We start from the raw sequence: 24,253 nt of genomic DNA on the forward strand, positions 1-24,253 counted from the left end.
GTGGACATTCAGGCTGATTCTGTGTTTTGACTAGTGTGACTGATGCTTCTATGAGAACAAGGGTGCAAATATCCCTTTAAATCAAAATTTTCACATCCCTCAGATAAATGCTTAGGAGTGCTTACAAAACTAATAATGAAAAACAAGCAGATTTTAAAAACTATGAATACACACTTCTTCAATTAAGACATGGATTTTTTTTCCCTTTATTTTATTTTATTTTTTTTAAAGTTGTAGATTTACATTTTTTTGTGCTTTGGTTTCAATTATACAATGATCAGATACCCATCCCTCCACCAGTGCCCATTTTCCACCACCATGGATAATATCCCTCCCACCTCCATCCCCCCATCCCCCCTGTCTCTGTGGCAGGGCAATCCCCTGTGTTCTCTCTCTCCTTTTGGGTGTTGTGGTCTGCAAAAGAGGCATTGAGTGGCAAACATGTTCAGTCCATAGTAAGACATGGATTTTCACACTCATAAAAAATTGTTGAACAACTCTATTATTTGTATTTTCTAAAAGTAAAAAAACACAAAACTTATGAATTTCTATACATAAATATGAGTGATCTGGTTGAACAGAAACTGGCACACATTAAAAAGAACAAAAGCAATCAATGTTGGTGTGGTTGTGGGGGGTGGAGGGAAAGGGGGAAATTATTCACTGCTGGTCAGAATGTAGACTGGTCCAGCCTTTCTGAAAAACAATATGAATATTCCTCAGAAAGCAAGAGAAAGCAAACTTAGGAATTGAGTTCTCATTTGACCCAGCAGTTCGACTTCTTGTAATATACATGAATAAACCAAAACCATTAAATGTAAAATACATTTGCACTCCTATGTCTATTGTAGCACCATTCACAATAGCCAAAGTCTGGAAATAACCCAAATGGCCACAAATAAAGAGCTTAATTAAAAGAACTATGGTAGATATACACAATGGAATAATACTTGGCTGTAAGAAAAGATTTGCTCGAGCGGGCCCAGTAACGTCTCCATTGGAGACTTTGTTGTTACTGTGTCTGGCATATCGAATACTCTCGGTAGCTTGCCGGGCTCTCCGAGAGGGGCAGAGGAATCGAACTCGGGTCGGCCATGTTGGCCGCTTGTAAGGCGAACGCCCTACCCGCTGTGCTAATCATACAATTTTCTTCTACATGGATGGACCTGGAGCATCATGCTGAGTGAAATTATTCAGAGAGAGAAAGAAACTGACACAGAATGATCTTCCTAGAATTGGAAATATAAAGAAACATAGTTGGTGAATAACAAATGCATAGAGACAGTAGAAATGAGGAACACGAAAACCAATCTTCAATAGGAAGCTTATCACTTTGTGGGGAGAGAGGAATAGGACAGGGAAGAGAACACAACGATGGTGATGGAAAGCAGTCACTCTGAAGGAGGAAAGGGTGCTGAAAGGTGGTAAAGTGTTAAGAATGAAATCCTATCAGTAATAGTGATGTAAACCACAGTACCTAAAATTTATAATTATCACTGTCCCTGTCCTCCTGTTGTTCATCGATTTGCTTGAGCGGGCCCAGTAACGTATCCATTGTGACACTTGTTACTGTGTTGGGAATATCGACTACATCACGGGTAGCTTGCCAGGCTTTGCCTTAGGGGCTGAGATACTCTCGGTAGCTTGCCGTGCTCTCCAAGAGGGGCGGAGGAGTCAAACCTAGGTCATTCAGGTTGGCCGTGTGCAAGGCAAATGCCCTACCCACTGTGATATTGCTCCAACACAAATTTATAATTAAAGTTTATAAATTTGTAAACTAAAATTTATAATTTAACTTATAATAAAGATTTATAATTATATTTCATATATAAAATATAAGTTAAAATCATAGATTCAGGCTGTGGGGTGGGAGGGAAATTTGGGACATTGGTGGAGGGCAGTGGGCACTGGAGAAGGGATTGGTGCTGGAACTTATATGGCTGAATCTCAAACATAAATAACTTTGAAATTCACTGTGAGTAAAGATTTTTTTTTTTTGCTTTTCGGGTCACACCTGGTGATGCACAGGGGTTACTCCTGGCTCTGCACTCAGTAATTACTCCTGGCAGAGCTCAGGGGACCATATGGGATACTGGGAATTGAACCTGGGTCAGCCGGGTGCAAAGCAAACGCCCTACCCGCTGTGCTATCTCTCCAGCCCAAGTAAAGATTTTTTTAATGATTTGGTTGAATGTCTTGAAATAATGTATTCATTCATATGCAAGATTTAAAACTAAAAAAGAATGTGGGGACCAGAGTAATAGTACAGCCAGTAAGGTTGCTTCCACACAGCCTACCACGGTTTGATCCCCAGAAACCCAGAGGGTTCCCCAAGTCTGCCAGGAGCGTTCCCTGAATGCAGAGCCAGGAGCAAGCCCTGAGCACTCATGGATGTGACCCAAAAACAAACAAACAGAAAAGAATGAAAACACAGCTAGTTACATATTAAATCTACTGATATATGTTGCCATTAAAATAATAATATAAAATAATCAATGCTTTGTAAACATTTTCCACTCCCCACCCCTTTTGTCCAAGAAAATTTTACATGACCTTGTGTACATGGGCATATAAAATAGGCATACAAATTGATTACTGATAGTAAATTAAATACATTTATTTAAAAATGTTTAATTGCAGCCACCCTCCAGTGCCGGGCCGGTTTGCTCCTTCCAGCAGGTCAGTAAACCGGACCCAGGTGGTCATTTCCCTCCGCGTGTGTCCCCACTCCCGACCTCAACCCACCCTCAGTGGATGACCTCAACAGTAGAATGTCTAAAGCCAAAGACAGAATCAGCGAGCTTGAAGATGAGCTGCAGGAAGCGTACAGACAACAACAAACATTGGGGAAAGACCACGGAGCCACCCACCATCCCCGAGCACCATCCGATTTGACCATGTGCCATCTTCCAGCGCTGCGCCTGGTTTGCTCATTCAGGCAGGTCAGTGAACTGGACAAAGCTGTCACTTCCCCCACCATACACACCCCAGCACTCCACCCACATTGCGGTAGTGGGCGTGGCCTTTGCAGAAGTAGGGTTGGCCTGTATTGGGGCTACCACCTTGTCCGCAGGTGCAGTTATTTTCCCCTTACCCAGCATCTGGACTCACATTTATTCACCATCACCTAATTCTGTGGAGAATATCCCGGCCATCTCAAACAAATTATGCCAATAGTCCAATAGCTTATTCCAGTCGCAATACTGGTGGACACAAGAAGCTCTACAAGCCCAATATAAAAGCACACATCCTCCAAAAGCTTCACTAGAGACCTCACATAAGACACAGAGGAGCATCTGAGAGGAAGGTGAAAATCTAGAAGGAAGAAAAGGTGACCACCTTCGACCGAGCTCATCTATAATCCTTGCTTGCAACTAGAGGGGAATACTGATAGTGAACTGGAAGGTCCCACCTCCATATTACAACAAAAACATGAAGAAACAGCGAAAATCCCCACCACGAAGAGAGGCTGATGAAAAGGGTCCAGTCGCCTCCATAGGCATTACCCACAAATATGATCTCTCTGATAAAGAATTCAGAGATGAAATGTTGAACATGATCAATAAACTCAAAGAAATGGTGGAACAGACATCCAGTAAATTAAAGGAGGACATGAAAGAAACATTGGAACAGACAGCCAAGAAAATACAGGAAGAAATGAGAGCAGAAATTAAAAAACTATGAAAAGAAGTGTAAAAAATAAAGGATTTGGTAGATTAAATTAAAAACACAGTGGGTGACCTCAACAGTAGAATGTCTAAAGCCAAAGACAGAATCAGCGAGCTTGAAGATGAGCTGCAGGAAGCATACAGACAACAACAAACATTGGGAAAAGACCTCGAAATAGCTGTTGGGTGAATCAGAGACATAGGGTATGATTTCAAGAGGAGCAACACTAGAATAATCAGAGTACCAGGAGGAGAGGGAGACAACCGCAATGAAAAAGGCACAGTTAAAAATATCGTTGCTGAAAAGTTCCCAGAGCTGGAAAATGCAGTCGTCTAGATCCAAGGAACCAAAAAAGTGCCAGCTAAAAGGAACCCTACTAAAAGGACTCCGAGATATATCATAGTCAGAATGATAGATGCCACAGATAGAGACACAATACCTCAAGTGGCAAGGTCAAAGAAGGAAATCACATACAAAGGAGCACCCCTCAGATTTACAGCAGTCCTATCAGAGAAAAACATCCAAGCCTGAAGACAGTGGTGGGATATAGTGAAAAAACTCAATGAAATGAATGCCTCACCAAGAATACTTTATCTGGCTAAACTCTAACTCAAACTAGAAGGAATAATACGTTATTTCACGAATAAACAACAGCTCAGGAACTTCATAGATTCAAAACCAAACCTAAAAGAGGGACCAAAGGGGCTACTGTAAGACAAGAGAAACCCATACAAGTGCAACAAACCCCTACAGAAAGATGGCACAAAACCCCATGACAAAAATCTCCCTCAATGTCAATGGTCTAAATACACGAATTAAGAGAGACAGAGTGGCAAAATGGATTCAGAGACAGAACCTTAAATTCTGTTGCCTACAAGAAACACATCTGAACAGTGAGAGCAAACACAGATTCAAAGTCAAAGGATGGAAAACAATCCTGCAAGCAAACAACTCCCTCAAAAATGCAGGAGCGGCCATACTAGTATCCGACAACATAGATTTCAGGTTGAAAGAGATTAGAAGGGATGGCAAAGGCCATTTTATACTAATTAAGGGATATGTTCAGTAGGAAGAAATCACACTCCTCCGCCTATACACACCTAATGAGGGACAAGCTAAATACTTAAAAAAAAAACTGCTAACAGATTTTAACAAGACATTGCTAGCAACACAATAGTAGTTGGAGACTTCAACACTGCCCTATCACCTCTAGATAGATCCAAAAGATTAGATAACACTGGCTTTGAAGGAAGAGATAGCAGAGAGAGGGCTAATAGATCTATACTGGGCTTTGCATCCGAAAAAGAAAAAATACATGTTTGTTTCCTAGTGCACACGGAACATTTCCCAAAAATAGATCACTTGCTGGGTCACAAAACATACCTCAATAGAATCAGGAATATAGAAATTGTATCAACTATTTTTGAAACCACGACAAATGAAGATAGAAGTTAATAATGCACAGACACGGAGAAACATATCAAACACCTGGAAATTAAACAACTCAATGTTGAACAATGAGTGGATCAGGAAGGAAGTCAAGGAAGAAATCAAAAGATACCTGGAAACAAATGAGAATGAAGACACGAGTTACCAGAACCTATGGAATGTAGCTAAAGCCGTGTTAAGGGGAAAACTTATAGCACTGCAAGCCTTCCTCAGGAAGGAAGAAAGGACCTACATAGATAACTTGACTTCACAGATCAAGATATTAGAAAAGGACCAACAAAAGGAGCCCAAATCAGGCAAAAGGAAAGAAATAACAAATTTAGAGCAGAAATTAACAACATGGAAACCCAAAACACAATCCGAAAGATCAATAAAACCAAAAACTGGTTTCATTGAGGAGAACATCACAACAGAAACCAAATAAATTCAAAAGATCATCAGAGACTACTTTGAAAGTCTGTATGCCACAAAATTAGAGAACCTAGAAGAAATGGATAAATTACTGGATTCCTATATTCTCCGAAAGTTGAACCAAGAAAATCTGGAAAACGGGGGTATGGTGCTGCCAGCAGGTCAATCTGTACCTGAGAGGCGAGTGCATCAGCAGCCTGATGGCTTCTGCAGACTTCCAGATACCCCAAAATTGGTGCTGTGCCTTTGGCCAGACCCCAAAAACTTGGGGCAAAGTTTACCAAGAAAGGAAACAGCCAAAAGTTAGGTATGTGGGAGACACACCCACAAACCACCTCCGGCTCAGCTATATAACTGGAGGCATGGCCTCTCTGGTTCCTGATTGAACTGCTTAATGGCCATGATCCCAGAGACTCAGAAACAAATCTCGAAACACAACGGCTTTTGGCAGATATGCGTCCAGTTCCAGTAGTAAGTTACAGGCACTGGGCCACCCCAGGTGGGAATAGGTTTCGTGCCTTGGCCTGTTCCCCCTGGTGGCCCTGTGTCCGCCATCCTCCAGAGGCCACTGGACAGTCAGGTTTGGGCCCAAAGTGACGAGACACGTGGGGTCTCATGGAATGGGGGTGGAGCCGGCCCTTTCCTCCCTGTCCCAACGAGATCCCCAGTCGCCACCCACAAATGGCCTCTCTGGCTTCTGATCAAGCTGTTTAATGGCCATGATCCCAGAGACTCAGAAACAAATCGCAGAAACCAGCGGCTTTTGGCAGAAATGTGTCCAATCCCTGCAGTAAGTTACTGGCACTGGGCCACTCCAGTGGGAATAGGTCTTTTGCCTTGGCCTGTTCCCCTTGGCGGCCTGGTGTCCACCATCCGCCAGAGGCCACTGGACAGTCAGGTTTGGGCCCGCAGTGATGAGACACGTGAGGTCTCATGGGATGGGGTTTCAGCCGGCCCTTACCTCTCCACCCCAATGAGACCCCAAGTCGCCACCCACGAACAGCTTCTATGGCTCCTGATCAAGCTGCTTAACAGCCATGATCCCAGAGACTCAGAAGCAAATCTGAGAACCCAGTGGCTTTTGGCAGAAGTGCATTCAGACCCTGCAATAGGTTACTGTCTCCGGACCATTCCAGGGGGGAAAAGGGTGCTGTCCCTCCGCCTGCTCCACCTAGGCGGCTTGGTGGCCACCATCCTCCAGAGGCCATTGGACAGTCAGGTTTGGGCCCTCAGTGATGAGACACGCGGGGTCTCATTGGATGGAGGTGGAGCCAGCCCTTTCCTCCCCACCTCAAGGAGATCCCAAATCACCGCCCACTAACTGCTTTTCTGGCTCCTGATCAAGCTGCTTAACGGACATGATCCCAGAGACTCAGGAACAAATCTCGGAACCCAGCAGGTCTTGGCAGATATCCCTCCAGGTTTAATTGTTAACATTTCGGAATTTCAAAATTGAGTCGCCACTATTGCAGCCATGCGACATCATTCATCAGATCTGAGTGTTGGAGTAAAATCCCAAATAATAAAGGTGAGTCTGGTGTCAAAATATTGAATGTAATCAAAGTAGAGAGAGAGAGTAATGTGGAAATTATCTGCGCCACAGGTAGGGGGAGGGTTTGGGATGGGGGTATACTGGGGTTTTAGGTGGTGGAGAATGGGCACTGGTGAATGTATGGGTGTTTCATTGTTTGACCGAGATGCAGAGAAAGCATTTGACAAGATCCAACACCCGTTTATGATAAAAACTCTAGCCAAATGGGTATAGAAGGGACTTTCCTAAATATATTCAAAGCCATCGACCACCAATCTATGGCAAGTATCATGCTCAATGGGGAAAAACTAAGAGCCTTCCCTCTAAGATGAGGGACGATATAAGGATGCCCGCTCTCACCACTTCTGTTCATTATAGTACTGGAAGTACATGCAATAGCGATTAGGCAAGAAAAAACATTAGGGGCACTCAGGTAGGAAAGGAAGAAATCAAGCTCTCACTATTCGCAGATGATATAATACTATACTTAGAGAACCCTAAAACCTCTTACCAAGAAACTCCTAGAAACAATAGACTTGTATAGTAAAGTTTCAGGCTATAAAATCAATACCCAAAAGTCCATGGCTTTCATATATGCAAATAATGAGAGAGAAGAAAGTCACAAAAAAGCAATCCCTTTCACAATTATGCCTCAGAAAGTCAAGTAGTTTGGAATCACCTTAACTAAGGAGGTAAAGGACCTCTACAAAGAAAACTACAAAACGCTACTACACGAAATAAAAGAGGACATGAGGAAATGGAAAGTTATTCCCTGCTCATGTATCAGAAGAATTAACGTTGTCAAAATGGCAATACTCCACAAAGCATTGTACAAATTCAATGCAATCCCTATAAGGACACCCATGACATTCTTCAAAGAAATGGATCAAACACTTCTGAATTTCATATGGAACAATAAGTCCCCATTAATAGCTAAGGCAATTCTTGGGAAAAAGAAGATGGGAGGCATCACCTTCCCCAACCTCAACCTCTACTACAAATCGGCAATAATTAAAACACCATAGTACTGGAATAAAGGCAGAGCCACAGACCAATGGAACAGGGTTGAATATTCTGACACACACCCTCAAATATGTGATCATCTAATCTTTGATAAGGGAGCAAGAAATGTGAAGTGGAGCCAGGAAAGCCTCTATAACAAATGACGATAGCAAAACTGGAGAGCTACAGCGGCTTGAGCGATAGCACAGCAGGTAGGGCATTTGCTTTGTATGTGGCCGACCCATGTTCGATTCCCAGCATCCCACCTGGTCCCCTTAGCACCAACAGGACTACTTCCTGAGTGCAAAGCCTGGAGTAATCCCTGAGCATCGTTGGGTGTGATGCAACAACAACAACAACAACAACAAACAAAAACGAAAAAACACTGGACAGCTATATGCGAAAAAATGGGCTCAGACCTCTACCTAACACCATGCACAAAAGTCAGATCAAAATGGTTTAAAGACCTCAACATCAGATCATAATCCATAAGGTACATTGAATACAAGATCGGCAAAATCCTCCACAACATTGAAGTGAAAGATATCTTTAAAGGTGACACATCATTGGCCAAGCAAGTGGAAACCTAGATAACAAATGGCACTACCTTAAACTGAGAAGCTTCTGCACCTCAAAAGATACAATGATCAGAATACAAAGACAGCCTACAGAATGGAAAAGGATTCTACCAATACGATCTGATAAGGGTTTGATATCAAGGATTTAGAAGGCATTGGTTGAACTCCACAAGAAGAAAACATCCAACCCCATCAGAAAATGGGGCGATGAAATGAACAGAAACTTTCTGAAAGAAGAAATCCATAAGGCACATGAAAAACATGCTCATCATCACTAACCATCAGGGAGATGCAGATCAAAACAACAATAAGATATCATTTCACACCACAGAGATTGGCCCACACCCAAAAGAACAAAAGCAACTGGTGTTGGCACAGATGTGGGGAGAAAGGGACTCTCCTTCACTGCTAGTGGAAATGCCGACTGGTTCAGCCCTTTTGGAAAACAGTATGGACACTTCTCAAAAATTAGAAATTGAGCTCCCATTTGACCCAGCAATACCACTTCTGGGAATAAATCTCTGAGTTGCAAAAAAGTATAGTAGAAATGACATCTGCTCTTATATGTTCATTGCTGCACTGTTTACAATAGTCAAAATCTGGAAAAACCCCGAGTGCCCAAGAACAGATGACTGATTAAAGAAACTCTGGTACATCTACACAATGGAATTTTATGTTACTGTTAGAAAAGATGAAGTTATGAAATTTTTATAAAGATGGATCAACATGGAGAGTATCATGTTAAGTGAAATGAGTCAGAAAGAGAGGGACAGACATAGAAAGACTGCACTCATTTGTGGAATATAAAGTAACAGAACGGGAAACTAACACCCAAGAATAGCAGCGATAAGTACTAGAAGGATCACTCCACAGTTTAGAAGCTGGCCTCACATGCTGGGGGAAAAGGTAGCTCAGATAGAGAAGGGACCACCAAGTAAACGGTGCTAGGAGGACCCGCTCGGGGTGGGAGATGTGGGCTGAAAGTAGACTATAGACCGAACATGATGGCCACTTAATACCTTTATTGCAAACCACAACACCCAAAAAGAGGGAGAGAGCAAAAGGGAATGTCCTGCCACAGAGGCGGGGTAGGGTGTAGGGGACGGGGTGGGGGTAGTGGGAGGGATGCTAGGCATTGGTCGTGGAAATTGGGCACTGGTGGAGGGATGGGTACTCGATCATTGTATGACTGAAACACAAGCACGAAAGTATGTAAGTCTGTAACTGTACCTCACAGTGATTCACTAATTAAAAAAAATAATTGGCAGGGTTTTTTTTTTTTTTTTTTACCACACCTGGCTCTGCTCAGGGCTTACTCCTACCTCTGGTCAGTGTCAGTCGTAGTAGACTTGGGTGACCATATGGGGTGCTGTGAATCGAACCTAGGTCAGCCACATGCAAGGGAAGTGACTTACATGCTGTACTATGACTAAAATTACAGTTTACGGGCCCAACAAGATAGCACAGGAAGTGAGTCACTTGCATTGCACAGTGCCAAACCTGGTTTTATCCCAGAACCACATAAGATCCTCTGAGCACCTCCAGAAATAATGTCTAAAGTACAGAGTAAGCACTACAGGTGTAGTCCAAAAAATTTAAAAATTAGAATACAGTAAAAATTTAAAAAATTACACAGTAAGAAGGCTATTAGCAAATATTTAATGATATAGCAAGTATTTTCTGTATTATTAAATTAATAATATGCCATAATTTTTTTGTTTACAACTATAAATATATATGTAACACATAGTAGAAATCTGAAAGTACATAAAGAAAAACATTAGTAGTTGCCCTCTGTAGTTTGTAGTGTTACACTTTTTTTCTTTTGGTACTTTGTTTATGCTTTTCTGTGCTTTATTCTAGAATAAAAATAATAGGTGCTTTTATATTAAAAGAGTGTTGGCTAGAATTAGGACTATAAGTAGAGTTGGCAAGACAACAAAAATTGCTTCAGACTGAAATTAAAATTAGAGTTGTGGAGTATTAGGATTTCAGAATTAGGAGCTGAAGAACTAAGCTTTGGGGGGTATAGGAATTAAGAGCAGAAAGATAAGGAGTAGGATCAGGACTAAAGACCATGAATTATTAGAATTCATGAAGATGCTGTGCGATATTGGAATTATAATAAAAGGACTTATTCAGCTAAAAGATTTTTAAAAATAACAATAGCAATTCTGGTGAATGTAAGGAAATATATCCAAGTAAATTGTAATTCTCACACATTTCTAGTGGAAACATGTTTCTTCGGAAACATTTATGAAGAAACTTTTGTACTTTGGGGAGAGTGATCTTTTAACACTAACTATGCCATTTCTTAATCATCTTATAAGAAATCTTAGAAACATGCAAACATTACCTCAAATATAGGCATTACCTTTTGTCTGTATTTCTTACAATTTAAAAAGGCTTAAATATAGAATTTTGATTTTAAAATAATTTATATTACAACGGAACCACATTCACCCATTAAAATAACATTCTGAGAATATTTAGGTAATCAATCTATATTAAAGCGTCCATCATAAAACTGTGATTGCAAATGAAAATTTATGTGTATTTGCCAGGCAGAGAACTCATTCATTGGATTCTCAGTTTGACACATGAAACACTGCTTTGGAGGGTTGTAATCCAAATTGGAGGGTATAATTGCAATAACTACCTGTATGTAACAAGAATATGTTGACTAATGCTTTTGTCATTTGGATACCTTGAATACGGAATAATGTTTATTGCAAAAAAACCCCCAAACCTTATCTAGTCAAATGTCCCCTTCTCTTACAATCCAATCTTACTCTGTATGCCAGATGGAGCATGGTTTATATCGTCAGTGCCATATCCTGCTATTATATTTCCTTTTGCATTCACATCTGCAGGATCTGGTAAAATCTCCTCTACAGTTGCACAGCAGCCCCAAATAATGCCAGTAGAAAAACAAAGGTTTATTGAGAGCATACTATGTGCTTTAAGAGTGTTCTAAGGGAATTTTCCTTGCAAATTTACAATGGTCACGCCCAGAGTAGAGTAGTGGGCTCTCCACGCCAAACCCCTACTTGCCCTCTTGACCCCTCATCCCTCACTAGGCAGCTAGAGAGATGGTTAATTTTAAAATGTAACTCAGATCACATAACGTCACCCTTCAGTGGCTTCCATCGTGTCTCGAACTCCCAGTTCCTTAGCGACCCTGCTATCCTCTATGGTTGGGTTTACCGCGCACAGAAACAGAATCTCAAGAGTGGTCCCTGTAGAGGACCCCTGATACACCCGGGACCTCTGCTACACCCGGGAGGGAGCGCCCTCACAAGGGGCAGGGGCGGGGCTTCTCGAACAGGGGGTGGAGTCTCGGATCAAGTGTGAGGAGAGCCGGAGCTGGAGGTTTTCCTCCGAGGGCGAGCTAGGGGAGCCGGGCTGAAGCTGTGCCGTGAATACGGCACGCTTCTGCGGGCCCCGCTGGAGCTATTGCAGCTAAGGTGAGCGTCTTCCTGCCGGCTGGGGGTCGGGCTCTGCTCTTGCGCCTGTCATCCGCTCCTCGAAGGGGGCTGTTCCCACGGGACCCCGCGCGGAGGCTCGGTACTGGCGGCCTTGGGGAGCCTTCAGGAGAGGCTGGTGAAGGGGCCTGGCGGCCTGTCCCAGCCGTCCCTCAACCCCGCCTTCTCTCCCCTCCCCCAGGCCTCGCCGGCGCCTGCAGAGAGCGAGCCGCATTTTCGGGGGCAGCGGGCCAGTGGCCGGCAGCGCAGCGCGAGAGCGGCCGACTGTGGGGATGCGAGGTACCGGCATTAGTCTGGCCGAGAGGCCTTAGAGGGACTAGAGGCCAGTGTTCGACATTTCTTACCCAGGGTCTAAGAGGGAGGCCTCAGAGGAGGGGGAAAGGTGAGGGGCGGACCGGCTTCGCGGGCAACTACTAGGCATTGTATATGTATATGTATATGTATATGTATATGTATATGTATATGTATATGTATATATGTACACATACACACATATATGTTTTGGTATCTAAATGGTTCTAAACACTCACACATTTCAGCTGAATTAAAAAAAATCGAATGTCATGTAGATAGTACTATATCAGTAATCTAAAATTTTCTCATTTATAAGTCGCTGTATTTTATGTTTGTACTACAATTTATTTAACCATTTTCCAATTGATGTGCATTAGCTTGTTTCCTTTTTGCGGCGGTGGGGAGCTCTTACAAGCAAAGCTATAATGAATGGGTTTGTAAATGTTTCATGCACATGGGTACTTTGTAGAATGAATTGTTAGAAGAAAAATAGCTGGATAAAAATGTATATGCATTTTGAATTTTGATATATTTGTTCGAATTGCCTTCCCAAAAGGCTGTACTAATTTACTCTCCTGTATTGCTTGAGAGTGCCCATTTTTCCAACAGTTCAGGTTAACATGAATTTTGGGCAGTTGAAAGAACAAATAATTGTATGCCATTGTTTTATTTGCATTTCTGATTGCTTATGATATCGAACATTTAAAAAATTACGATTACACAAGTAAAAGGGAAATAGAAATATTATTACTATATATAAGCAGTAAGCTTTTGGGATTATGAATTCTGAAAAAAAATCCCACTGGCAATACCAAGAAAATGAATAAACCAGAAATAAAACACAGTACTTTGCTAAAAAATACAATAAGAGAATATTTGCATGCGTGGGGAAGGGATACCATGCTTCTGGATAAGCAGCTCAATTTTGTGGTGATGTCCATTTTTCTTGTGCTGATTTATATAGTTGATGCAATTTCAATAAGTACATCAAGTTTTTGGAACTTAATATCATTCTAAAATTCATCTGGGAAAAAAGAATAACCGAAAAAATAATTTAAAAGATGAGGTTATTTCTACTACCAGCTATTGAAATGTACTCTGAAGGAACAATATTTAAATTAGAATGGACAGAACAATGCATTGGAATAGAAAAGCCCACAAATCGAGTTACATTGAATCTCAGGATTTATTGAAGAAACATTGTTTGTTAGACGTGGAAAAACTGCCATATTAAAAGCTTTAAGCGCGCATTACTCACCCCCCCATCCCGTGGAAGCTTTTGGAAATTTTCCTTTGAGGTCAGACTCCTTTGTTTGGAGAAAACCACTTTATTGGATTTTTGGGTTCTGCAAGGTAAAACCTAAGGTGTTAAAATTAGTGACTTTGGGTCTATAAGTAGTGAGATTAGCGTTTAGTTAGATAGATTAAGGTTAGCCTGCAGTGCGACAAGAGATGGAGTCTAGATATTGTCTTAAAAATTTATGGATTTAATGTGTAAAAAATGTTATGTCATTATTTTCATTTAATTTGAGTGTTTATTGTGATTTAGAATGTCTTTTATGTGTTAGTCTAGAATAATATGCTTCCTGGGAGCAGTTAACAATGGGGAACCCGTTGCTTTTCTTCCAGAATGGAGTTTGCCTAAAATCTATAGCTCTGGTTGGAAGCTTCAGAATAAACAGGTTGACTTTTTAAATTTTCCTCAAGCACTAAGCCCTAGCTAGACAGACACCTTAGGTGGGGGCGGAGGCAGTTTTCAGGACATGGCCGAGATTTGGCGCTGAGCTGTGTCATCGCGAGGTTTGGCAGCAAGCTCCGCAGTGGGTTGGAAACCTCGTGGTTGGCGAGATCCCTGTAGGACAGGAGGTTCCTCCCTACCCCCGAAAAACTCCCAGTCATTTTCATGAAGCACCGCCTTTCTCCTATTTAGGAGTGTGCAGCAGATCTCGCGAGAATTCGTGTTTCCTAAAGGCGAGGCGCGGGCAGCATCCTGCGGTGAATTCTAAGGTCTCGTAGAAGCTAAAACATGATATCGCGATAGTTGTCAAGGCGTTTGCGGGACCCGGCGGCTGCAGGTTGGCTCCGCCCCTCGGTGCTTCGCGAGGTTGTGCGTCATTTGCTTTTCATTTCGCGTAGGGCAGAGCGGAGCTTGGGAGACTTCAGCTTTGGTAGGAGGAGGGGTCTGGGAAGGGCTGGGCTCAGGCTTTTGCCGTCCGGTAGAGATTCTCGCGGGATCGCGTGGAGGGGGCCGCGGTTCGGGTACGCACTGCTGCAGCCGAGTAGGTGGCGGCAACGTTTTCAGTTCATCCTGTTCTTAGCCGGTGAGTTCTCGCGGGAGCGGGGTTACGTCCTCGTGAGATTCGTTTGCTGTGGCGGAGGTAGCTCGGGGGTGGGGGGTGTGCAGTGACTAGGGTCGGTCCGCCTGCTGTTAAGATGGCGGCGGAAGCTAATGTCTGTCCGGGCAGGACCCGAGACTGAGCTGTTAGCTGCCCGCGTTTGTGACGCCTCTCAGGTACCCGACGTTAAGGAGATGACGATTGCGAAACGCCGAGGGACCGAATAAATGAACCGGAGGCGAAGACCATTACGTCTAAGTGGGTTGAGGCGACACCATTTGCCGGGCCTCAGCCGCGTGTGGGCCCGCCCGCCTTTGCCCCACCAATTGGTCAACGCCTCGGTCGCTGCCGCCGCAGTGGGCGGGTTGGGAAGGGTGAGGGGCGTGAGTCTATAGTTGGTTGGGGAGTGGGGTTTGGGGTTATGCTGGGTTCTGGAGAAGGGACCAACCTAAGATTACAGGTTTCTTTTCTACCTTTTTATGGTCCCGCCTTGGTCCTCCATCCCTGCCATGGCGCATACCTAGTTTCTCTTTAAGATGAGATGAAATCAGTTTTTCCAACTCCTTAAAATAAGGTTTAGGAGTCAAGCTTTAGTAGTTCTCTAGTTCTGTTGTCCCTTGGAACCTCCCGCTTGTGCACAGATGTTTTAAGCTCGTATATAAAGGTGTGGGGGGAAGCTAACAGCTTTTTATTGTCATCCCCTTCTCTGTCCTATTAAGGAAGAGCTTTGCTCAAGCCCCTTGCCAGTCCGATCTCCCTCTTACATTGGTCCCTTGACACAGCAATTAATAGAATCTTTCTGGATCCCTCCATTTATTCTCTTTGTATATGGAACCATGGTTGTCTTACATTTTTTGAGGTCTTCACGCCTTTGTGAAACTTGTTGGAGCACAAGACACTGATTTATCCAACTATTCTTGTTGCTCGACAACTCTTAGGCAGAGCAATGAATTAGCTGGTGGTAGGATGACTGCTGTCTTTGTAGTCTCTTCATTCTTGGGCCTTTAATAACCTTCCTTTCTTCACCCCCGCCCCATAAGATATTTAAAAGACTGTAGAGAATAAGCCTCCAGTAAATCAACTTTATGCCCTTCTCCCTCCCCAGCCATTCTCTCTCCCCCACCCCCACTCCTTCACCAGATAAAGTACCATCCAATTTCCCTGCCTGCTCAGTTTTCGTCTGGACTGTGGACATCTATCTCTCTTTGCGTATGACCACCCCTTACATGCTTCTCATTTAGTAATCTTTTTTTTTCTCCTTCATCCATGCTCTTTTTCCATGGGTTGAATTTCTCAGAGAAGGTAACCTTTCTGTCAGACTCTTCCACCCTCCTTGTGCTCCGAAACAGTTTTGATACAGAATCTCCTGTTAAATTCACTCAGTTGCTGTCTTTTACTCTTCCCCTCATCTCATCAGCTCTATAGGCAGTCAAGTCTCTAACACTTGTTTCCGTCTTTTAGGTTACATATTCATCATTGTTTACTTTTAGCTTCAATGTTTCTTAGAGGGGAGACAGACATTTCCCAGTCAAGAATTATTTGGTTAGGGTTCACATCAAACTTTGTGGCCTTGTGCGAATTTTTAAATACTTGTTTTTTATCTGCATAATATGCTATGATAATAGTGCTTATACTTGCTAGAATTAGTTTGTCAAGTGTCTGGCTTATGATCAGGACATAAATTGTGGTTACTGTTTGTTTGGCTTTTTTCTTTTTTGTTGTAAGGATACACCTGTGTCATGCTAGGTTTATTATGACTCGGAAAAGATTTTTTTCTTTAACTCAATTTCTATTATATTTTTAGGCCAGTCTTGTCATTTCCCCCCTTAAAAACCAAACTTATCTCCATGGTTCAGGATGTTTGACTGTGATACCCCTAACCTTCTATTTGTCTAGGAATTTAGGTACAAAATAACTATCCTGAAGTGACCAACTGTCACAATGTTAGTGTTATAATGTTACTATATCCAGCTGTTCTATGACTGGGAAGGGGTGCTTCATCCCTTTCCTACTTCTTTCTACTCCTTCAGAGGCAGTTCTGACATTTACTCTATTAAAGCAGTAAAATTTGGTGCCACGCTTTTCACCAAAATAAAGGTGCTAGTTTTCAAATGTTCACAGTGGTTTTCCCTATCCTTTCTTTGATTCTTCAGTTCCATATGGAGATCTGCTATTTGACCTTCCTTGAACAGGGCGGTGCCTATTTTGAAAGATGGTTGAGGGATACCTAGGTTTATTTTAAGGTTTGTTGCTAGTTCTTGAATACCTGCTGTTGTGTTCTTGCCATTTTATATTTTCTAACATCCTTAGAAATGACTGTTAAACTTGGAGGTTTTCCTTACTGTTTATTTTGATTAGACCAGTGTGAGTTCTGTTTTCTAATTGTATTGATTGTATGATGGATAGGGTTTGAAATAGTAATATGACTATGAAGTGTTTACTGAGGATAAAAAATTTACCATGTGTAAACATCTGGAAATAACTATGTTGTCGACACTAGTTTTTGGCTTTATGATTTGCTTTATAGTTTGAAGTGTTTCAGAGGTGATAGAGTTTCCCCGCTTTTTCAGTTCAGTGGAGGTCAGATCATTTTCTGTTTTGAGAATAATGCTTTGGTGCTTTATACATCAGTGTTTCTTTTTCGTACCTGACTCCTCCTGATCTTGTTTTCTTCCTGTGAACCCTTCCCACTTTCTACCAGTTGGCCCTTTAGTCTTTGCATTTGCTTTTCCCAGTTATGTGATTTTCACCTGTGGCCCGCCTTGGGGGGGGGGGGGGGCAAATACTGCTCTATATTGTGAGAAACACAGTGACCGAAGATTAACTAAGCATCAGTTTAACTCTTGTCATTCAGAACTAGGATAAATCTGGGAATGATATTTAGGTGTTACCTAAAAGATTTAATTTATTCTAGGTAGATCTCTGAGAAGAGGAGGAAGAGTGAAAATACCAGTTAAAAACTTTGTCTAAGATTCAGTGGCAGAGGTCAACCTGAATTGCCAAGGTGTTTATCGTTTTGTCTCCAACTATGGCCAAAAAAAAACATATATGAAGGTGAAAAACAATTTTTGTGTGTGTTTTTTCCCCACAGAACACTTTACCATTAATTTAGTGTCAGTATACTAAGGTTTTGAGATTGTGTATAAATAGAAAATCACTATCCCTTTTATTTCATTTGGGTTGTGAACTGACATGCATTTTTAGGGGTGGTGTTTAAACAGAACAGACTTAGCTGTTCTGAATTCTTGTTTCTGTTTAAAGCAAATTGTTAAGTGAGAGCTGTTGCTTAAGAAATAAAAACTGTGATTATGTTTGAACATTGATATAATGGCTAATTCCCCCACACCCTAATTAATGTGTATCTCTTCCCTGTGCCCCACCTTTTTTGATAGGTCGTCCAATAGCCTGAGCAAAGTGAGTTACTGCTCCAGTGAAACCAGCAGACCTTGAGGAAGGTTCAGGAAGCTTTTGGAATTTTCCACCAGGATGAGTATGATTGGCTGTGATTTTAGGTTAGTTTTTGTAGATCTTTGTAGATAGTATTTGTATTTTATTTCCTGAAATGGAGATGCTGTGTGTGGGGTGTCTATTGCCATTCTATAATTAAGCTACTTTGGTGTCTTCCATTGTCTGGGTCTAATGTAGCACTGTAGCACTGCCTACTTTCTGTGTTTAAGTGGAACTCATTATTGAGTTAACCTGAATGCTCTCTGTATGTAGTTTTTATTACCTTTTTCACCCCTTTTTGGGTCACACCCTGCAATGCTCAGGGGTTATTCCGGGATTCACTTAGGAATTACTCCTGGCAGTGCTCAGGGGACCATATGGGATGCCTGGGATCAAACCTAGGTTGGCTGCGTGCAAGCAAATGCCCTACCTGCTGTGCTATCGCTTCGACCCCTATATGTAGTTTTTAAATCACCTAAAGCATTTTTTAAAAATTGCAAGATCCTACATCTAACGAATCCTTTTCTTAAAGTAATGAAAAAACTTTCAGCATGCAAAATTGGACACTTCCATTTATTTGTCACCAGCTTTTAACAGTTACTGACTTGGCGGTTACTGATTTGTTTCCGCCTGCTAATCTTCCCTCCCTGTATTATTTTAAAATAAAACCTTGCTATCACATTTTGATTTGTAAAATAATTTATCTCCAAAAGATAAGAGTTTCTTAATCAAAACCAACATGATAAGGGAGATAGCTCAGAGGATTGGAGCACGTTTTGTGTATGGGACCCCAGGTTTAATCCAACCTAGCACTGTTTTGGTCCCTCATCCCTCAGTACCTCTGGGTGTAGCCAACAACCCCCCCCCCAAACCTATTATCTCAACTGAAGAAATAGTGATTTTTAAATGTCAAATATGAAACTAATGTTTAAATTTTTATGTCTTATTTGAATCAGGATCCAAAGAAAATCCACTTAATCACAAAGGAGGTTTGATAAGCCTTTTAAATCTATTTTAATTTGGCAGGTAACCTCCATTTTATTTTTTCCTTTTTGATTGTTGAATAAATTATTCTAGAGTTTCCCCATTTGGTGATTAGATCACTGTAGAGTTACCTAATCCATTCTGACTAAATTAAAGACCTTTGAGACCCCATTATAATAGAACAATGGCAGTAATCTGCTGTATTCCAATTTGAGTTGATGTTGCTAGCCTAGGCACTTAACCCAAATAACTAGTCCCAGTTTTTTTTCTTTCTGTGACAATTTGATTTAATTAATATTTGACTTCCATGTTTTGGCCAACCTTACATAGGTTTCACATGAAAAGCAGGCCTCTTCTGGAAGAAGCTAATGTTTCCTAGATAATGACCTGATTGTGTCTTTGGGTCATTTCATCTTGGTTTTAATTTCCTTAGGCGCTTCATTATTTTTATACTAACATATAATGTTATGTTTAATTTTTTTATCAGATGATTATTTCTCAGCTTTTTTGACCCATGATGTCTAAGCTGTTAAACTTAGTAAACAGTTTTTTAAAATGGGGATAGTAAGCACTTTTTGAGAATTTCCACTGATTTTCAGCTATTATACAGAACCAGAGTTTTCCTATTGTTGTTTTTCACTTTATTTCTTCTGGAAATGATTCCCCCCAGGTTAAAGATTTTTAAACTGTTCATTTATTTCCTTGGTGCAGCATTGGCCATCCTGGGATCTACATATGTCCCTTCCGTGATCAAAATCTAAGAATGGAAGCTTGACTTAAGGGGGTTACAGCAAGGCCAGTTTTGCCTACCTTTAAATGAGAGTTATTTCAAGTTGAAGGTGCAAAGTGGGTAGAGGTTGTGAATGAAATTTTTGAGGTACTAGATGAAATAATGACTGAATTATTCGTGCTGTAGATCACGAGTTCAGTCTTTTCAGTTCTTTGTACATTAATGAAGGAATCAGATAACTAATTGAATATTGAATGTGTATTAAAGTGATTCTTCAAAATTGCAGTTTATTCCACTAGTTCGACAAAAAGAAACATTAAGCATACTGGACCTAGTAATTATCTCTGTACCCCAGTTTTCTGTAATTAGGAAGTTTGAACAAAGTCACTTAAAGGTAAACTAATCTTATCCTGACTTTGTGAAACTAGGATAAATGGATTTTGGGGACAGGGTAGGCATTTCGGTACCTTTATCATCTCCAGTTTTTAACAAGTTTACAGTGGAAATGCTGTGTTTTCCCCTTATATTGTATATTTTTAATAAGGTTTTTAAATTTAATTGTTAAAATGCCAAATCTAGTTGCTTTGAAAATACTTGCCCCTTACAGTTCATGTTACTGCCTCTGCTGTATGATGTGTAACTAGCTATGTTAGACTGCTCTACAGTGATCACACTGTAAGTACTTGGACTCTGGTAATTTGCTGTATTGTTCTGGCTTTTTTTCTCAGTGACTTTATCAGATATTTATATGCTAATGTCAAGGATAATTCAGCTCAGAAGATTCTTTGCAGGCCCTCTCATTTGATGTGTCATAGGAGTTGGGTTGTTAAAACTTGATGTACTTGTTGACCAGCTTGGTCTTCTGGTTATATGCTTTCAGGTAGTGAAGGAGTGACTGTTGAGAAAAAAAAAAAACAACTGTAGATTTTGCTAGGTCTAAACAACACCTGAGCGTTTTCAAACTTCAGTTCCCTTCAAAAGTTTTTATTACGTAACTTAAAAAAATTAGAATGACCCAGTGATTGCTCTCAGCATAGGATTTTTTATGAAAAGTTGGAATTTGTTTTCCAATCGGAATTAGCTTCTTGGGAATTTATCACTATGTGGAAGTTGGCTTTGTATATCTAAGTTCAGTCTAGATTTCTGATTGGACTAGGTGAATGAAAATTCTTCAGCCCCAAGATTCTTTCTGTATAATCTCAGGTGTTGAAAGTGTTTTTTCCTTTTCAATATTTAAGTGGCAACTAAAAGGGACCACCAGTAGCAGGGAAGTACAAGTTTTCTATAATGTTTGTTTAGTCTAATGATTTAAACTTGTAACCCTAATGATGTAACCCTTTTAACATACACCAGTTTTTTAAAAATTAAATTTTATTGATTTACCTTTGACTTTAAATTCTACAAAATTTTGAGGCTATAGCCTCACTCTTACCACCAAAGTTTGTTATCCCACTATCAGGATGACCCCGTCTACTCATTCCACATTTTTTCTCTTTTTCTCCGTTAATTGCTATAGTTTTACAAGGTGTGAGCTTTAAAATTAAGTATTATATTCTTATAACTATATGTCAAATATGATTACTCTGGAAATATTTGGATATATTGAATTTTGTTTCTGCTTATGTTTGGGAACAGTTTTGGAAGAATGTTTTAGTGATTCCATTATTGTTTGTAATTGATTTCTTATTTGCCTGTATAGTGAGGCATCAACTCGTTTATTTTGTTTTGTATTTTGGACCACACCCAGCAGTGCTCAGGGCTTACTCCTGACTCTGCACTCAGAAATCACTCCTGGCAGGCTTGGGGGACCATAATGGGATACTGGGGACTGAACCCAGGTAGACTGCATGCAAGGCAAGTGCCCTACCCTCTCTACCTCTCTGGTCCAGTGAGGCAAAGACTCTTGATTTTTGCTTCTGCCCTTCTAAGTCTTTTTTTATTGCTTTCTGTTATTGAATTATTATAGGTGGAAAGCGCTGTCACTGTGATTAAGAACATGGGCTCTGTAGCCAGCTCCTGGCTTCCATTTTCTGGCTCCATTTTTGGCGCTGTGTCATCTCATAAGATAATTATTTAATCTTTTGTGTGCAGTTCTTAATATTGGAAATGATATTGATAGTTTTACCTACTTGATAGGGCTTGGGGGAAGTTTATTCAGGTAATGTATATAAAGTGTTTAGAAAAGTTATTCTAAAACTTTAGTAAGCATAAATATCATTTATAGGGCTTGCTGAATCACAGATTGATATTCTCCACTCCAAGAGTTTCTTAATCTATAGATTTGGAAGGGATATTTGCATTTCCAACAAATTACCAGGAGATGCTGGTATTGAACAGGAATATACTGGAATCGATTCGTTCTTGGCATAGTGTGTTCATTTTATTCTCTTCATTATTTTGGTCTTTAGTAAAAATTTCCTGGGTAAACTGAGGTGTCTTAAAATTCACTTAGATGTGTAATTCAGAATCCAGGCAATTACCCATTTACGGTTTATAATGGTTATTAGTATTTGTATAGCTGTTACAACATCAATTTAAGAACATTTTTGTCAGCCCTAAAGGACATTAGTAGCCAGTAGTATTAGTAATAACTCTCCTTTCCCAATCAGCCTAATACTTTGCAGCCCTGATGTACTTTTGTCTCTACAGATTTGCCTATCCTGCACATTTCATACAGTTAGAATCATACTGATATGCATACAGCTTGCGTGTGATTAAAATATTTTCCTTTTATTATTTTTTATTATTTTATTATGAAAATATAATGAAGTGAAAAATTATTTCATTTTCCTCTTATTTATTATGAAAAGGCATAGGGAAAACTATTCAAAACACATTTGTAGTTAATAAGTGTATTTTATTTATTTATTTTAAGCAAATACTTCTGTAGTTACCAAAGTCAGGAAAAAGATCTTAGAAGTCCTCCCATTACCAATACTAACTGTTGCATCCTTTGTTTTCAGAAAATATCTACTATTCTGACTTTATATGTAGCCAGTTATTTATATTCCCTTGTGTTTTATCATCTAAGACGGCCTTCCTGAACACTCATTTGTTTTTTTGTTTGGTTTTTTGGACTACACATGGCTGTTCTCAGGGCTTACTCCTTCCTGGCTCTGTGCTCAGGGATCTCTCCTGGCAGGCAGTGCTTAGGGAAACAAATGCAGTGCCAGGAATTGAACCAGTCAGCTGAGTGCAAGGCAAGCGCCTGACCCCCCTATGCTATCTCTTCAGTACTTGCTTTGTTTTTTTAAAACTTGATTTGTCTTCTAGATATAGTTTCTTTTTTCCTCTTTTTAAAAAGCTATAACTATTGAGAACCTCAGGCCATTTGATCTGTCGGATTTCCAAAAGACTAAACATGGCTGATTGCAAACTCAGTCGTGGTCAGTATGTTCCTGTTTCCTGCAGCTTTGGATCCAGAGGCTATAAATTCAAGGTCGCTCCCTTTGGCAAGAATAATGCTGGTGGTGTGTTTATTCACTGCATTCATTATTTTGCTGGAGCAATAGCACAGCGGTAGGGCGTTTGCCTTACAAGCGGCCAACATGGCCGACCCGAGTTCGATTCCTCCGCCCCTCTTGGAGAGCCCGGCAAGCTACCGAGAGTATTCGATATGCCAAACACAGTAACAACAAAGTTTCCAATGGAGACGTTACTGGGCCCGCTCGAGCAAATCGACGATCAACAGGAGGGGGCCATTATTTTGTATTATTATTTTGCTAGGGAAGGGGGAATGGGGAACTGTTAACCATTACTGCCCAATGTATAGATCTATTCATTGAAGGTTGCAGAATAGTGATAGTCTAAACCTGTCATTTTCATATGTTAACTAGAGTACTTCCTTATTAGGTGATAATAGTTTATACAAGATGGACGGAATTAACTAGATTAACTTTTCTCATTTTAATGCTTCTTTCAAGATCAGTTTGTTTCCTGACATTCTTAAAAGTTTTTTTTAATTTATCTATGTAACTACAATCTTTTTTTAAAAAATTTCATTAGTGAAACACCATGAGGTACAGTTGTAGACTTACAAATTTTTGTGCTTGGGTTTCAGTTATACAATGATTGAGTACCCATCCCTCCAACCAGTGCTCATTCCCAACCTCCAATGCTCCCAGCATCCCTCCATCCCACCCCACCCCACCCCATCCCACCCCACCCCACCCCACCCCTGTGGCTACATGGAAAGCATGTAACTAAAATCTTTCTCTAAACACTTGGTGGATTTCAGTTTCTTGAAGTTTCAGTTCTTAATGAAGTTTAATTCTACTTTTGGCTAGAGGGAAACTCTTTACAGTTGGCTCCTGATTTTTCTTGACAAGACCGTGATA

General features: G+C 40.8%; 1 protein-coding gene across 1 annotated transcript in view; it reads left to right on the forward strand.

Moving 5' to 3' along the window:
* Nucleotides 1-18,187: 18,187 nt before the first annotated feature.
* The window catches only part of HUWE1 (HECT, UBA and WWE domain containing E3 ubiquitin protein ligase 1), a 154,223-nt gene continuing 148,157 nt past the window's right edge, over nt 18,188-24,253 (forward strand). Inside the window, exon 1 of the mRNA XM_056130150.1 lies at nt 18,188-18,267. The gene's annotated coding sequence lies outside the window, so the exon portion shown is untranslated. The remainder of the gene's footprint in view (nt 18,268-24,253) is intronic.

This window comes from Sorex fumeus, unplaced genomic scaffold, assembly GCF_029834395.1.
Source record: "Sorex fumeus unplaced genomic scaffold, SorFum_2.1 ptg000073l, whole genome shotgun sequence".
Classification (NCBI taxonomy): domain Eukaryota; kingdom Metazoa; phylum Chordata; class Mammalia; order Eulipotyphla; family Soricidae; genus Sorex; species Sorex fumeus.